The 16048-nt window shown below is 32.3% G+C and overlaps 1 pseudogene; it reads right to left on the bottom strand.

Annotated features, from left to right (window-relative positions):
• Positions 1–2918: 2918 nt before the first annotated feature.
• LOC128156825 (T-box protein 2-like) lies at positions 2919–8247 on the bottom strand (annotated as a pseudogene).
• Between the last annotated feature and the right edge of the window lie 7801 nt (positions 8248–16048).

Raw genomic sequence — 16048 nt, forward strand, 5'->3', positions numbered from 1 at the left:
ATTGGTCTTTGAGAGCCATCTCTTTGTGGTTCAAGAATAAATTTGAAATAAATTTATTTGTTGGGACGTCAACTTCTTCAATTCCATTCTTTGCTAATAAAGTTTCTGCCTCATTGTGAAAAAAGTGCAGATTCATTTAATTTTAGTCTTTAAATTGAGATCCCAAATTGTATGCTTTGGTACACATGAAAACAATACTACATATCAAATGCAATGATAACTTCTGAAAGCCGTAAGGCGATATGTAATTGAATATATTCATCGACATCTAGCACATGTTAGTTTGCGAAAGACACTTCTGGATTACTCTAGCGTTAGCAATTACTTTATTTCAAAAATACCATGGCCATCAAATGTGTCTTTCCTATGACGAAAGCGGTAATTATGGCTGTGTTAATCTTTTTTACGCTTTTAAAAGGATTTAAAGACAACAAGTAGGTTTTTGATTCAATGACACAAAGTGTTTTGGGGCAATAACAAAATATCAGTATATTATATGGCAATGTTAGGTATGATTGATTAAGTAAAATAACAAAGCTTGTTTTCGAAACCAATTTCGCTTTTGTATCATTTTTTTACTAAAATTATGATATTTGATCAGGGTATGTTTACATTTAATAAAGTGACAATTTAACTAACTTATGCACAATTAGTACTTTTTAAAGTCTTACTTTGTGCAATGATGGTGTCAGCTTTTTTTTAAAATGACATTTGGATTTTTATAAGTACATTTAAAATTTTAAAAATTAAATAAAGTAAGAAATATTGGAATGAGAAATCTCGCACCTTGCGCTGTGTAATTTAGAAATTTAGAAAGGACACAAATGACCCCCCCCCCCCACTTCATATTTTTTTCAGATCTTGAAATCCCTTAAATAAGTCTGTAGCTGCGCAGTTCGACAGCTGTTCTGAGTGATTAAAAAGGCATTGTCCTGTTCTTGTTTGCATGCTTTTAAAACAAAATGACATGTAGGACTTCATATTTATTGTTTTTATATCTTTTGGCAACATTTTTGGCCAGTTTCGGGCAGAAACAAGCCAGTTCAAGAAAAGTTTACATTCTTATCCTTAAATGTACAAGATAGCTGCACATCCCCTTAAGAGTTCCGGCCCTTAATTGATACTGCGCATTACTTTCACGCCGCCAACTTTCGAATATGTTACATGACCTACTAGTATTTTTTTTAATGTTGCAAACTCTTTTGACTCTATCAAAGCTTGAATTAGCTATTTGTCAATTTCAAAACCAAATCGTGGCTCCTCAGAGTTTTGGACATGTTCTATTTTGGTGACCACGTACACGTCCATACTAGAGACCACGCAATTTTCTGTGCCAAGGCACATGTCAACATTCATTAGAATCTCTATGTGTGCATTGAAAATCTTGCTTGTGGCCAAGCAGCAAAAAGGTTTTTTAACCAAAATATTTTGCGATGTAATGAACGTAACAATCTCCCATCCTGATCTTAACGACATTTTAAGAAACATTTAAACCAATGTTAAACATTACTCAAATTGACATATGCATCAGAATACAAAAGATGTGGAGTATATATTGGTTTGGGGCAATCGCATAAGCAGTTAAATGCGTTATTATAGGCAGTGTTTTGAGACTAGCCTTTTGTTAGCTGTGGGTATTTAGTTCCCGGTTGAAAGATAAGTTGGAAGACCGGGAACCTAAGGTTCCATGTGCGTTTTAAAGTTGCAATTTACGGCGAACTAAATATTACGCTAATTTTGGAATGATTATTCTAATTTTATCATAAATTTTGCGGAAAAAATAGTTTTATTACATTTTACAGGCAATTTACTACTGTAATCTATACAGGCCTTTGACTTTCTCAGAAATACGCTAACCGACATCGTGGAATAAAGTTAAATTCACGCACAGATTTTGTGAGTCGCTTTATTTTGCATAAAAACAAACTACACCAGTTCACTTTACCAGGCTGGAGATGGTGCCCAAAAGAATAATGTAAACCAACTTTTATACGCGTGCAAGAAATATCTGCGAGGTTCGCGAGAGCCTCATCGTCGCAAAAATTTCTCGCCGCGGACGAGTATTTACCATATAATCGTAATTTTAAAAAAGGCTTGGTCGCGAAAATAAGTCGTTGCGAACCAGTTAATTTTAGGGAAATTGCGAAATAAAGTTGTCGCGAATAATATTTGGTTTACAGTAATTTTTGGCAAGTGAAGTGACGATATTTGTAGTAAATTGTCTGAGGATATTTTGTAAAAGATATGTTTTGAAAATAAGACTAATCAGTCAAAAACTAGCGCAATTTTTGCGTCGTGAATTGCTAGTTTTTAATATGTACGGAACTGTAGCTCCCAGTTCGTACCTCTGAATGTTACAAACCTTCAGCTAGATATAGTTTTTTTTGCATCTTCCAAAGTCAAGGGTTTCTGATCCGCTCCACTCTACATAAACCCTTGACTGAAAAGACAATACATATGCGGGTTAACGATTACGCCATCTAGTGAGTGTACTCATTTTGGGACTTTTGTGATTTCTTGCTCTGACCAATCAGAGAATGCGTTATAAACAGAAACAATATAGCAACGTGGCTGCTCCCATTAACAAAATCGAATTTGTACAAAAGATGGATTCACTCGGACTTAAAACCGACAGCAGTAAGTCAAATACTTACTAGTCCGTCTCAAATTTATTTGACAATGGTTCAACATTGATCAATGCACACTTCACAACATTATTAAAACAGCGCTTCTTATTGGATCATGCAAACTTGTATGACACCAACCAGCGTACGATGTTTCTAACCCAGTTAAACTATGCCTATTCGGTCAAGGGTTTATGTATAGTCGAGCGGATCAGAAACCCTTGAGTTGGAAAGATGCCTTTTTGGAGAACTTGGAAGGAATAAAAGTGCATTAAAAACAAACAAATATTTTCTCCACAGACATTTATTTCAATGAAAATATAACATGAAAATAATACAAAAGCAATCTATTTTTCACCAAGATTTTCCTCTAGCAATTCTCGATTTAAAATATATACATATTCTTGTTGCAAGGAATTCTCTTCTCTACAGAGTATAATTCCACCTGCTACAATGCCTCAAAATATTGCCTCAGTGAGTTGATGTCCGGATTCATATTGCGAGGACATGATGGAGAGGTCGCCATGTTTAAAAGATTCCTTACAATTGGACCTAAATGAAAAGCAACCCAAACATTTAACAAAACATTTTTTTCATTTGAGTGTTGTGTTATATATAATACCGATTTATGATGATGAAGCATTTCTCTTTGTCAAACACATGATCTCACACGTGAATAAAAGGTACCTAAATATTACCTAAACAGTTATTGCATAGACCTTTCCTTTCCGGGATTTTCAACTAACAGTAAACAGAATACAAAGTATTGTCTTGTGAAATATTATTTTGTCGTTCAATAACCTTCCCAGAATTTCAATTAATAGTTAACAAAATACAAAGTATTGTCGTATGAAATATACGTTTCTCTAATTAAGTTTATGGAAAGTATCATATAAAACTTACAGACTGGTAACATGCACCATAAGTTTCCATCCGCCATTGACAGTTCTGTTTGAGTACATTGATCGTTCTTCAATTCTGATTCTTCGGAGATTGATGAACCGAAAAAGGCAAAATAAATCTAAATTGTTTAGTCTGTGTCAGCTATTATTAAAAAAAAAAAGAAAACTAGGGAAAGACCCTTTGTCTTTAAGCATGTCACTTTAGAACATAAAAGCAATTAACATATGTAAGCCATTTCTCTCTCAAATATTGAATTCAAAATTAATTACTTCTTATCTCCAACACAGCTTTAGTGATTACATAATATGTAACTCTGTTTGACAAGGCTATGTTAAAATGTTTTACTTGAAAAGTCTTAGGTACGTGTACTTACTTGGTCTCCGTCTGTCGTTCTGCAAGGCCGTAGATTGTGATGGTTGTCTGAAATGTAGAATTAATTACTTATAATGTAAGCTGTATAGACTGTAGTCTTTTGTTATTATACATGTAGAAGCTATATTAAGGAAAAAGTAGCCCTGCGAAATCATTTCTTGATATAAATTTGTTTAAAGTCAATATAATTTTTTTTTTGGTGTTTTTTTTTAATTCTTCATCTTCGTCTTCGTCTTGATGATTTTAAAATAAAATATTGATAACTAATTGAGGATTTTTTTTGGTGTATGAAATATATGGAATGATGGAAATTACAGTTATTTGATAGTTAGTACAAAATAAGAGAATATACATGTTTTTAATTCTATAAAACTTACTGTATGTGGTGAATTTCATCAAAGCTTTCCGTGAACATATCCATTCTTGATGTTGGGATTTTTTTGTTTTGATGTTTATTTGTCTTCTTATCAGAGAGAGAAACTGAAGGCTTTTTCATTCTAAGGAGTAACACAAATAAAGATTAAATTTAAAAGAATAAAGGATAGTTTCGATTATAGATATAAAATGGACAAAACTATGCATTTCAACAAGTAGCAGAACTGTTATCGTGAAATTTGACAAATCAATTATATTCTATCCTCTATCATGCATCCTATCCCACTAATGAGCTATTTTCTATCCTACCTATCCCTTACCATCCATATTAAGGAATAAAAGATAAACAAATATGACTAAAAATGATTTTATCAAATAATGTAATTCTGTAATACACAAATGTAGGGTACCATTTTCGTGATGAGGATTTAATAATATTTTATCATAGGTACATGTATTACATGCATTTGATTAGATCTCTCATTACCATTAGTAGGAAACCAGGTTACACCTGCGTTCTTGCATAAAGTATATTAAATATATTTCCTGCTTAGAAAGAAAAGTTCTGATTTTTACTAATCAGAGGATGGTCATACGTGCGTTTATTTTGATTCAAACAATTATTTCATTTGCATACTGTATAGACCTTTTTTCTGAGGTGTCTAAATCAACATGACAAACACGTGATCTGTTCTTGACCGTTGGGTGTCTAAAATGTTATCTTTACTCAAAATGTAGAAAAATGTCAAATATCAATATTTTCAGAAAAAACAATAAACAGAGATACAGCGGTATATCACCGTTTGGATTCATATCTTGATACTTTTGCAAAACGTAAGATTCGATTTACCTGCTTTTGGGGTACCGGAAGGCTTTGGAATATGGATTGCTCTTGATCTTCAGCTCCGTGACCTGCCTGTTGTTGTATGCTGTAACTGCTTCAAACGTCGGTACAGGAATTGGAATTTCAAGCACCGAAAATATGTCAGTCTTGTGTTTGATGAGAGATATTTTCACTAAATACTTCTAAAGGGTTCGGAGACTGAACTGTAAATTGATACAAAGATTCGGAACAATCAACTTATACTCAAATGCTACATGTCAAATTGTACGTGGATAACCCCAGTACGATTTTATCGAAATATCAATTAACACATCCTCCATGTAAATTGGTACGTAGACAACCCCAGTACTATTTTATCGAAATATCAATTAACACAATTAAAGCCAATAAAGCAAGGCATAAGCCACAATTTTAAGAAGTGACTAAGAAAACAACTTACGATTCTACATTTTCAGCTAGGTTGGTTTGAAAGATTCACATTCTGGAATGATATAATATTGGCCATCTATTCCGACCAAATTTGTGGAGAATTTGGATGCTTAAAAAAGTTGTTATTAAATTCTTGTTCAGCTTCTCTAATAGCAAAACGTAAGATTCGATTTATTTGCTTTTGGGGTACCGGAAGGCTTTCGGATATGGATTGCTCTTGATCTTCAGCTCTATGACCTGCCTGTTGTTGTATGCTGTAACTGCTACAAACGTCGATACAGGAACCGGAATTTCAAGCACCGAAAATATGTCAGTCTTGTGTTTGATGAGAGATATTCTCACTAAATACTTCTTAAGGGTTCGGAGACTGAACTGTAAATTGATACAAAGATACGCAAAAATCAATTTGTACTTAAATGCTTCATGTCACATGCTACGTAGATAACCCCAGTACGATTTTATCGAAATATCAATTAACACATCCTACATGTCAAATGCTACGTAGACATCTCCAGTACGATTTTATCGAAATATCAATTAACACATTTAAAGCCAATAAAGCAAGGCTTAAGCCACTATTTTAAGAAGTGACTAAGAAAACAACTTACAATTCCACATTTACAGCTAGGTTGGTTTGAAAGTTTTACATTCTGGAATGATATGATTTTTGCCATCCATTCCGACCCAATTTGTGGAGAATCTGGAGGCTTGAAAAAGTTGTTATTAAAATCTTGTTCAGCTTCTCCAATAGCTACCCATTTGTTGTCCACAAATTTAAAATAATTGGTGTCAGCTGGGATTATATCAAACATTATGTCATACAATCCCGCAGGATCCAGGCCTTTCAAGGTGAGCTTTACATACGGAAACATTCTCCTGAAATAAAATGGATAATACATGTATTTAAAATGAAATCAAACCAGGTTATCATATGTTAAGAGGGATTATAAATATCTATTAAAGTCAATACATTTTGCTTTTCCAACGTCCACACAGCTTATGGTCCCAAGTTTACCAACATGCATGTTGTTAACCAACTAAACAACACATTTCTTAACGATAATCTACTAAACATGTTCATGAATATGACGTCAAAGAATTTGTATGAGAAAACTGATGAGAGAGGGTCAAGGACAAGAGGATGTTGGATAAACAGTGTTTGGGAGCATGTTTCGATGATAAAAGATATATACCTAATTTCAAGTCATATTATTTACACATACATACCGTCCTGTTCTGTTGATAATCATTTCAATTCCATTTCTGTAGAAGTTATTTCAAAGGTTGCTCTTTTCCAATTCCAGCGATTCGGAACCGTTTTGCAAAGGCTAAAACGTATTTGTTGCATTCCTTCTTTCAGTGTCCTCAGACTTGCTCTCAGACTCAGAGGTGTTTGGATACCCTGAGGAACCTGAGGTAGACACCGTGTAGGTCTCGGTATCTGATGATTGTTCCTCTAGTTCTTCTGTCGAAGAAACGTTGGAAGACGCGGGTACGATAAGGCAACTCTCAGCGATCAAATTCCTCTGATCGATATGACGTCACAATAAGCAGCATGATGTCATATTTCACTCAGAAACATGTCGATTTTAACTTTATCTCTGGTTTAAAATATAAAAACTACAGGCATAACATATCACTAGAGACTCTTCTAACTGAATATATCTTCGATTTCTCTCTATTACGTATAATTATCATTGATGACGTCACAAGCATGTCTAATAGCGAAGATCATGTCGGGAGACAAATCATCGGAATGCAGTGTAAACAATGCCGAAATGAGACTTATTTAATAGATACCTAAGATTTAGATGAGTGTCAGGATATGAACAGGATAATACAGGCATGGATATTTTGTTTAATCAGCGAGTGTTATAAGGTAAGCAGATCGACATTTATATGGCTTGACCAGCCTTTCCTCTGACAGTGTGTACAAAAAAGGCAAAAGTTTAACGCTACCCCGGATATTATGAAAGATGACTTTGGAAAATATCAACGGTATATGACCTAAACTACCTGAAAAGTGCTGCTAGAATCCTCTGCTTCGTTGTTTTAAATGAAAAATACGTAGTATTTACAATGAAATTATAGAAGTTGAGAGGGTTTCCGATAAATATTTACAATATTTATTTTATGCGAATAACAATAGGATTCTAGCAGTAATACTAATAAACATGAACTAATTGCCGATCGAATTATTGTAGCAAACATACAAATGAACTTCGGGGTAGTGTTACACTTTTTGATTTTTTGTTAAGGTAAAAAAGTGATCTATTTTTAACTGTCACGTGATACCATGGCACGACAGCTTCAAAGATCGAGTCGATTCCGAAGTAGAAAAATAATATCTTGGTGAACACATTCCCTTGGTATTAATATTCCGCACTGTTTTCTTTAACAAAACCAGTTTTTAAATTGATCATTATTTTGACGGTCATTAAACTCGGAGTTGCCTTAACCTACCCGCGGAGGATGACTGCGTGTTGAAAAGAGACCAATTCATCCTCGGACATGAATTGAATGAATACGTTTCAAAGCGCCGCCTCTTTGCTGCAGTGTTTCTTTTTTCTTGATCACTCGTTTTAGCTCCGAAATAATCTGTATATTCTATTGCAAGTGCTTGCCTACATGAATAAATAAATTGAAATTAAACATAGCCGATTGCAATAGATTCTTAAACAAATTGCTAGAATATAACATCGAAAATTACGAAGAAACATTTAAAACAATCTTATAAGAATTGTTCAACTGTTATGAAACCCAAGTAATTTGTAAAAATGGTTTTGAATACTGAAATGTAGTTACATTGAGATACCAAATAACTAAACTCAAAACTTGGTTAATTGCAAAAGATACACATTGACTATGATTTAAGAACATGAAAAAAGGAAATACAGATATGTCATTAATATCATTTCATGGATAAATGTAAAAAAATATCTTACTTACTTGTGGTCCTGTTAAAGTTTTGATTTTATGCAGATTAATGGTTTTTGTGTGAAATAAATCTTTTTTAGATTTTTATTGTACTTTTATTAACAACGCCCACAAACCAGATTTAACTGCTGAAACTGTTAACTTAATATAAATGTTTGTCGGTTTTTTCATATTTGGAATCGTGACATTACACAATTATTCGATATTTCATTATAATTAACATTAGTATGTGTACATGTAGAACTGCGTCGATAATTCCAGAAAGGTTACAACGTTTCTAGTGATCCTTGCGCAATATTTTAATGAGGACGAGTGGCCAGCTTGCCTGTCAGGTCTACCTTCAATGTTTGTTAATATGATTAACATTACAATAAAGTTATATTCATTAAGGTTAATTCAAAATCTTTTTTTAAATTTGTATAATTCTCTCCCGTTGAAAACCTTAATGTACCAAAATGGCCAGTTAAACCCAATCTTCTTAAAGATTTCTTCTCTTTTAACTTGTGTTTGATTTTTTTTCCCATCAGATACCTGTGTATACATGTATGCTTACTAAAAGTTTCAATTCAGTTATTTACATGTGCATTTACTTAGAGAGTTTTTTAAAGCAGAAAAAACTGTTAAAACTTTAAAATCACGATTTTCTATCATGTGTTTAGATTTTTAAAAAACCCTAAAATATAGAGTATCATCAATATTCCTGTATTAACTGCAAAATAATTTGCTGTCAAGTGTCCTTATATTCTAACAATATCAATCTATTAAGGTCTTCATTTAACTTCATGGCATTAGTTTTCAAACTCAAATATTTTTATACAATTTGCAGCATAAAAAAGTATAAAATGAATGAATCATGCAACGTTTCAGTTACACTTTACTGGTTTTGGTTTGATATAATCTATGCATAGTAATAAGACATTCGAAACACAAGCAAACAAATGTAAAAGAGCAAATATGTAGTACATTTGATTAATTATATTATTAGTGACGTTCATTTGACTTTCCGAATTAAAGTTATTGTATATCGTCAATTCTCTTGTATAAATTAACCATGGAATATTATACAATTATTTAATGCTTGAGCAGTCAATAGACCAGAATATTTCTCCCGAAGTACAGGGAACAGCTCAGTATGATCTATTGCCCGAGGCCAATGGCCGAGGGCAATAGATCATAATGAGCTGTTTCGCTGCACCAAGGGAAAAAAATTCTGGTCTATTGAGTGTTCAAGCATTGAATAATTGTTTTATTACCTAATTCCTTTTTTAGTTTTCGGGGTTTACAATTTGCATATTGCAGATGGTTTTTGTGCCATTATGCAAGATACTAAGATTTTTTTCATCTTTTACATGCACAGAACCTGTTGCATGCATTACAACATCTCAATTTAATATTAGTTTACACAAAGGAGGGGGTCTTAAACCCATTAGATTTTAAATAGTCTTTTACCTTATTTGAGGCTTTAAAGCTGTTGATTATTTGATACTCCATTTTGATAACATTGAATTTGGTTTCACCAAGTACTAAAAACAACGTCTATGTAATGGAATATACCTTCCCCGAGAACTATTGAGAGGATGTAACATTAACATACCCGCGTTCTGAAATACGTTGCCAGTCCAATAGATCGCAGTCTATTGACCGTCGGTCTAATAGATCGCAGTCTATTGACTGGCAGTTCAAAATAAACGCAAATATTTAAATGGTAATAAAACAACAAAATCCCTTCGATTAGGTAATAAAACAAATGATAAAACATTTCCTCAAGTATGAAAACGTTTCAAATGAATAAATGTTTCGAATTGAGATTGAAGTCACCAGAAGAACAATTCTAGACTCCGCAAAAAGTATTTAATCTAATACAGACTACAAAAAGTGTTTATATATTACATACCCTACCAAAATGATTATCCCACCTCAGACTTAACAAAAAGTGTTTCTTCCATTAAAAGCTCTAAACAAGAAAGCGTTTCTTCCATTATAAACACCGCAAAAACTGTGTCCGCCAAAGTAGACTCTGTAGAAATTATTACTCCACTGTAGACTACATAAAGTATTTTTTCAGATGAAAGTACTTTCATAAATTGCAGAAAGCGTTTCTTCCATTATAAACTCAGCAGAAACTGTTTCTTTAATGATATACTCTGCAGAAAATGTATCTTCCTTTGCTAAAAATGTTTCTTCTATAATAGATCCTGCAGAAAGTGTTTCTTCAATTGCAATCACTGAAAAAGGTGTTTACTCCATTATAAATTCCGCAGAGTGTATTTCTTCTATTAAAGACTCTACATAAAGCGTTCCTTTCATTATAGACTCAGCAGAAAATATTCCCTAGAATGTGTTTAATCAATTTAAGACTCTGCCAAATGTTTTTTATTTTTTATTGTAAACTCTACATAAAAGGTTCCTTCCATTGAAGACTCCGTAAAAATTGTTTCTTCCATTACAAATTCTGCAGAAAGTGTTCCTCCGGTTATAGACGGTACATAAAGCGTCTTTATTAAAGACTTTACGTAAAGTGTTTCTCCCATTTAAGACTCTAAAGGTAGTGTTTCCATTATAGATTCTGTTGAAAATGTTTCTTTCATTGTAGACTCTGCAGAAACTCTAAAGCAAGTGTTTCTTTCATTATAAACGCTGCAGAAACTCTTAGGAAAGTGGTTTTTTTAAACTAGACTATGCAGAAACCTTTCCCCCATAATTGACTTTGCAGACACTTTTTCTTCCTCTACAGAATAAGAATGGAATTTGTAAAAATTAAAGATAAAGATTTGTGATAAAAATCCAGATCGATAAAAAGTTTAAAATTGTTGTTGCAAAAAGTATAAATTACCAATTTTAAACATAAATGAAATTAAAGAATACCATTTTTTATAAGAAAAAGTTGATAAAACGATATACTCAAAAGTCTTTGTCACTGATTGATAATTAACAGTTATCTGTTTGTCGTGATTTCTTCAACATGACAACCTTGTTTCTGGACAATTTGTCTACAATATACCCAGTATTTTGCCTGGTATAAACTGTCCTATCTTTTGTAATCTGTATGATAGGTATTTTATACCTATGGTATATCATACCTTAGTGTTTACTACTGAATTTAGAACTACAAAGTCAAATTTAACGAAATCTACCATACACACATTTTCTAAAAAATCATGTACCTTTGGCGAAGAAGATGCAAGGTAAATCTCAAACCTATGTCTTTCATCTAGAACTCAGAACTACAGAGTCAAACTTGACTAAATCTGTCACACAAGGATTCTTGTTTTTCAGATGTTTTTGTCAGATTTTTCTTTTTCAGTTTCACATAATTACGTTTGAATTGACGGAAAGTAATAAAGGTAAAGCATATCATCAAAGTTTTCTTGATTTGCATGTTACAATTACAGAAGAAAAAGTTGAATCACAATACAAATAAGACAGTTTAAATGGTATATATATATATATATATATATATATATATATATATATATATATATATATATATATATATATATATATATATATATATATATATATATATATATATATATATATATATAATTCAGAGACAATCCCTCTACCTCTCCAGAAACCAGCCTGTTCTTTTCTGAGTGTGCGGTCTACACCGGCCTGTCTGGAAAAAAAAAACACACACACACACACAAACAAAACTGTCCTCCTTATCCAACGGTTCTTCGTCGGAAGAATCAGAAGTACAAACATTGGATATCAAAGTCCCCATGTCTTTTCTGCCTAGTTTAAAGGTGAGATACGGGACGGATTAAGATCCCTATTTTAGATGCATTGGGTGAGGCTTTTGCTCCTGTGATATGGGAGTGAGATATTGTCTTTAAAGGGTACTGTTTACAGAAAAATATTCGTCCCAGTTTTATTCTCGCCCCTTTCGCCCTCATTGTTAACGGACGAATTTAGGACTGGGCGAATTCCGATGTCTTCAATTGATTTTCTTTAAACACAACTGTGTCTGGGGGAATTCAGGACGGGGCAAAACTGTTTGCAAGTGTAGAAGGGCGAAAATTACAATGGGCGAAAATAACCCTGTATACATTATCTTCTTCCTCATATTTGGAACTGAACTGATTAGTTCAATTTAAGTTCTATAGGAACAGAGATGATACGTCAAATGCATCAAGCGGGGCTTTTCCCTTGCGACACGGGTCTGTGTTGTTGCATTTCGAAAGTATTTACTATTAGACCGATTTTTTATATTGATAACTTAAAAGATGATTAACATAACGGGACGTTATGTGTTAAAAGGGGCATGGTCACAATTTTTTGTTTTAAAAATTATTTTTCTGTTTTTAATATTTACAATGTTTCAGAAGGACATTTTTAATAGGCAACCAAAGTTTGAGTGTCATTTGTTGAGTTTCAAGCGAGTAACAGGGCTTGAAATTCTTGATATGTAAACAAAGCGTTTGTTTACCTTTTGAACGTTGAAGTAAAAATTTCAGTTTTAAACCTAAAACGAATGTGTTAAACGTTAGGAACTGTGTATCAATGCTTGAAATAAATAAAAAGATAGACTCATAGGCTGGGAAAAGTTTTTGTACTGGGATATTGAACCTATGTAACCAAAAACACAAGGGCACGAGCCTTTTTTACATGACAAAGAATTGTGAGCCCTGTATCTTGCTTATAACTTTACGAGTGACTCTCAAATTTTATTTGATCATTTGAAATGCATTTCTAAAGCATTGTAAATAATAAAATCATGAAAATAGAATTCGTCCAAAATCATGACCATGCCCCTCTCAGTTTTAATTTTAGATTGTTTTAAAACATGTTTTATGGAAAATCAACATCTGATTTTAAACTAACTTAAACTGGTTGAGAACGAATAATTCACAATTAATAAATAAACAAAATTATAAATGAAAAGCTTAATAAATAAATGATATTCCATTTAAAATTCTTTTGTTGTCAAAGCAAAACAAAATGGCTTAACTAACTTCAGTTATTTTTTTTTATGAATAAGTTAATACACTGTTTCTACATGAACGTATCGATGACGAAATGAGAAAACCAATTTTGTTTCAGTTGAAACCTTTTTTTTCAGGAGAATGTTAACGTATGTCGAGTTCACATTGAGAGGTCTGGATTCTTTGCGATCATATGACATTACGTTTAATAAAATAATCCCAGCTTAAAAAATTGCAATTAATGCGTAGACAACAAATGGAAGCGTATTTTAGAAACAGAATTAGAATTTGAACACAATTAATCTATTCAAGCGTTACCAGGTTCTCTTTGACTACGTTAGAAATAGAAATTTATTTCCATCGTTTAATAGTGTGAAACATCATGACTGTAAATGTGGAATTGTGAGCTGTTCTGTGTAACATCAAGTCTTTTTTCTTATTGGCTAGGAATGTGTAAATGTCTTGATATTAGTATATTTGAAAGGCGTTTAGTGAACACCTTTTAATCCTACATACGTAATATATAAGAGCAAAGTGACAACTAGACACCCAGTGTTTGCTTTTATTTACAGCTCACGCATCGACCAAGGCATAAGCATCTTGTGCGAGTTCATCTAAAGACAAGAGGAGGAGGAATTTTCTGTTCTGCAAAGTCAAACAGCTGCATCAACATTTATTGCGGCTGTGTTTCACCCTAGAAGGGAACTGGTGATCACAAATCTTCATTTCAACAATTATCCGTGTTTGGAAACCCTACGTTACCGCGGCATCAGGTAAAATTTTTGAAATTCAATTTGAATATCAATGAAAATGAAATCAATCATAGTAACAGATTCGACGCAGAATACTTTATAATTATTTTGGTATATTTTTTTCAGTGCATGCTTGAATTCGTCTGCAGATTAGTATGCGCTTTAAAATACGAGACGAAACAAAATTTTAAAAAGTATGCAATTCTAGATTCGCCTACACTAATCGACTTTATGAATATTTCGGAATAATTGTTTTTCTGTGCATGCTTGGATAGCGGCAATTTAAAAAGCTTTGGATTTGTCCTATAGTATTCTGTCATTCAGTGAGCAAGCATATTAGTTTGCAGCTTAGTATGCATTTTGCAATTATTTAAGATACGAAAAAAATAAAATAAAAAAGTAATAGAAAAACAGCAAAAAAGCGGATAATAACAGTTTATTTGTGCGAAAAAGAAATATGACAGAATACTGTTATTTACCCACCATAATAGGTAAACTAAGAATTTCTTTAAAAAAAATTACTAGAGAAGTCTATTTCTCTTGTAATACTTGATTTTATTGATTAAGCTATTCCGGTCTGTTTTAAGAAATAACCTCATACAATAATTATTAGTAACGCATCCTGGTAAGTACTTATTGTTTTTCCCCGACAGAATGGTTCAAAGACAATGAATGAAAAGCGGTCCTTTCTTCTCCTGCAATTGTTTCTATCATTTTGAGCAAGTTACAGAGATAACGCAGCAGATAAAAAGTTTCTTTGGGTTGATATAATCTTTACTTTATGTATCAATGAATTGATGATCATAAGCTATTTGATATTTTGAAAGATGTTATTATATCAATAGTGCCTGTTTAGGAGGATAAGAGTTGAAATTGACACCCCGGGAAAACTATTGTCAACCTACGCGAAGCCTCCTAAACAGGCACTATTTATTTTATTATACTGAATGTTTCAATTTTAAAGAAAACTTTACTACTCTTATATATGAATGACGTGAATTCTTTGGCGAACGGTTCGCGAATAGTTTACGCGCATGTAACAATTCGTTGTGTTACCCGTTGCTAAGTGTGTTGCTTACGCTTAGGTTATAGAACGGATTATCAACTGCGTCTTAACCAATCAGATTTCAGTATTTAACATGAAAGTATAATAATATGATTTAACAACTTCTAGATAAATTAAAAATGTCCATAATATGTTTTAGGGTATCAAAAAAGGTCATGTCTGTTTCATTTTTGTTTAGATGTGTTTACATGGTGTTATTTGTGTTGTTGTGCATAAATTGTATTTTTTATTTTTTATTACCTTCTTCTTAATTTTTCAATTCACTTTACAAAAGTAAAAAAATGAAAAGTAGGTTTTGAAATAGAAGAAATATTGTATTAAGTTAAATGATCTTTTGTTTTGTCCATGAATCTATAGGTGTATAAGAGTTCATAAATTATACTTATAAATCAAAATGGTTAGCTATTGAAATGGACGAAAAAATGATTATAATAGCAATGTACAATCATGTAAATTGAATATGTTTTGACAGCCAATCTTATTGTACACAAAAAATAAATATAGTCTCAAAAAATCATACTTTGCTTTTTTATTGACCTGAAGCAATACTTAGAATACTTTTGTTTTATCAGCTATTTGCATTGTTTGTTTGATTGAGTTGTTTGTTTCTCAGAAAGGGATAAAAGATGAATGCTTTTAACAAAATAAAAATAACAAACAACTGTATATGCAAACTGTCAACATATGAATCACATGGATTGTTTTTTTCGAACATGAAATAAAATCTAAAGACTATTTTAAAAGTTTTCAAGCAATTTCAGATCGGACATTCAAAACTTTTCTCTTTGAATAATATTTTGATATCCAATATACAACCA

Source organism: Crassostrea angulata, chromosome 7, assembly GCF_025612915.1.
Source record: "Crassostrea angulata isolate pt1a10 chromosome 7, ASM2561291v2, whole genome shotgun sequence".
Taxonomy (NCBI): Eukaryota; Metazoa; Mollusca; class Bivalvia; order Ostreida; family Ostreidae; genus Magallana; species Magallana angulata.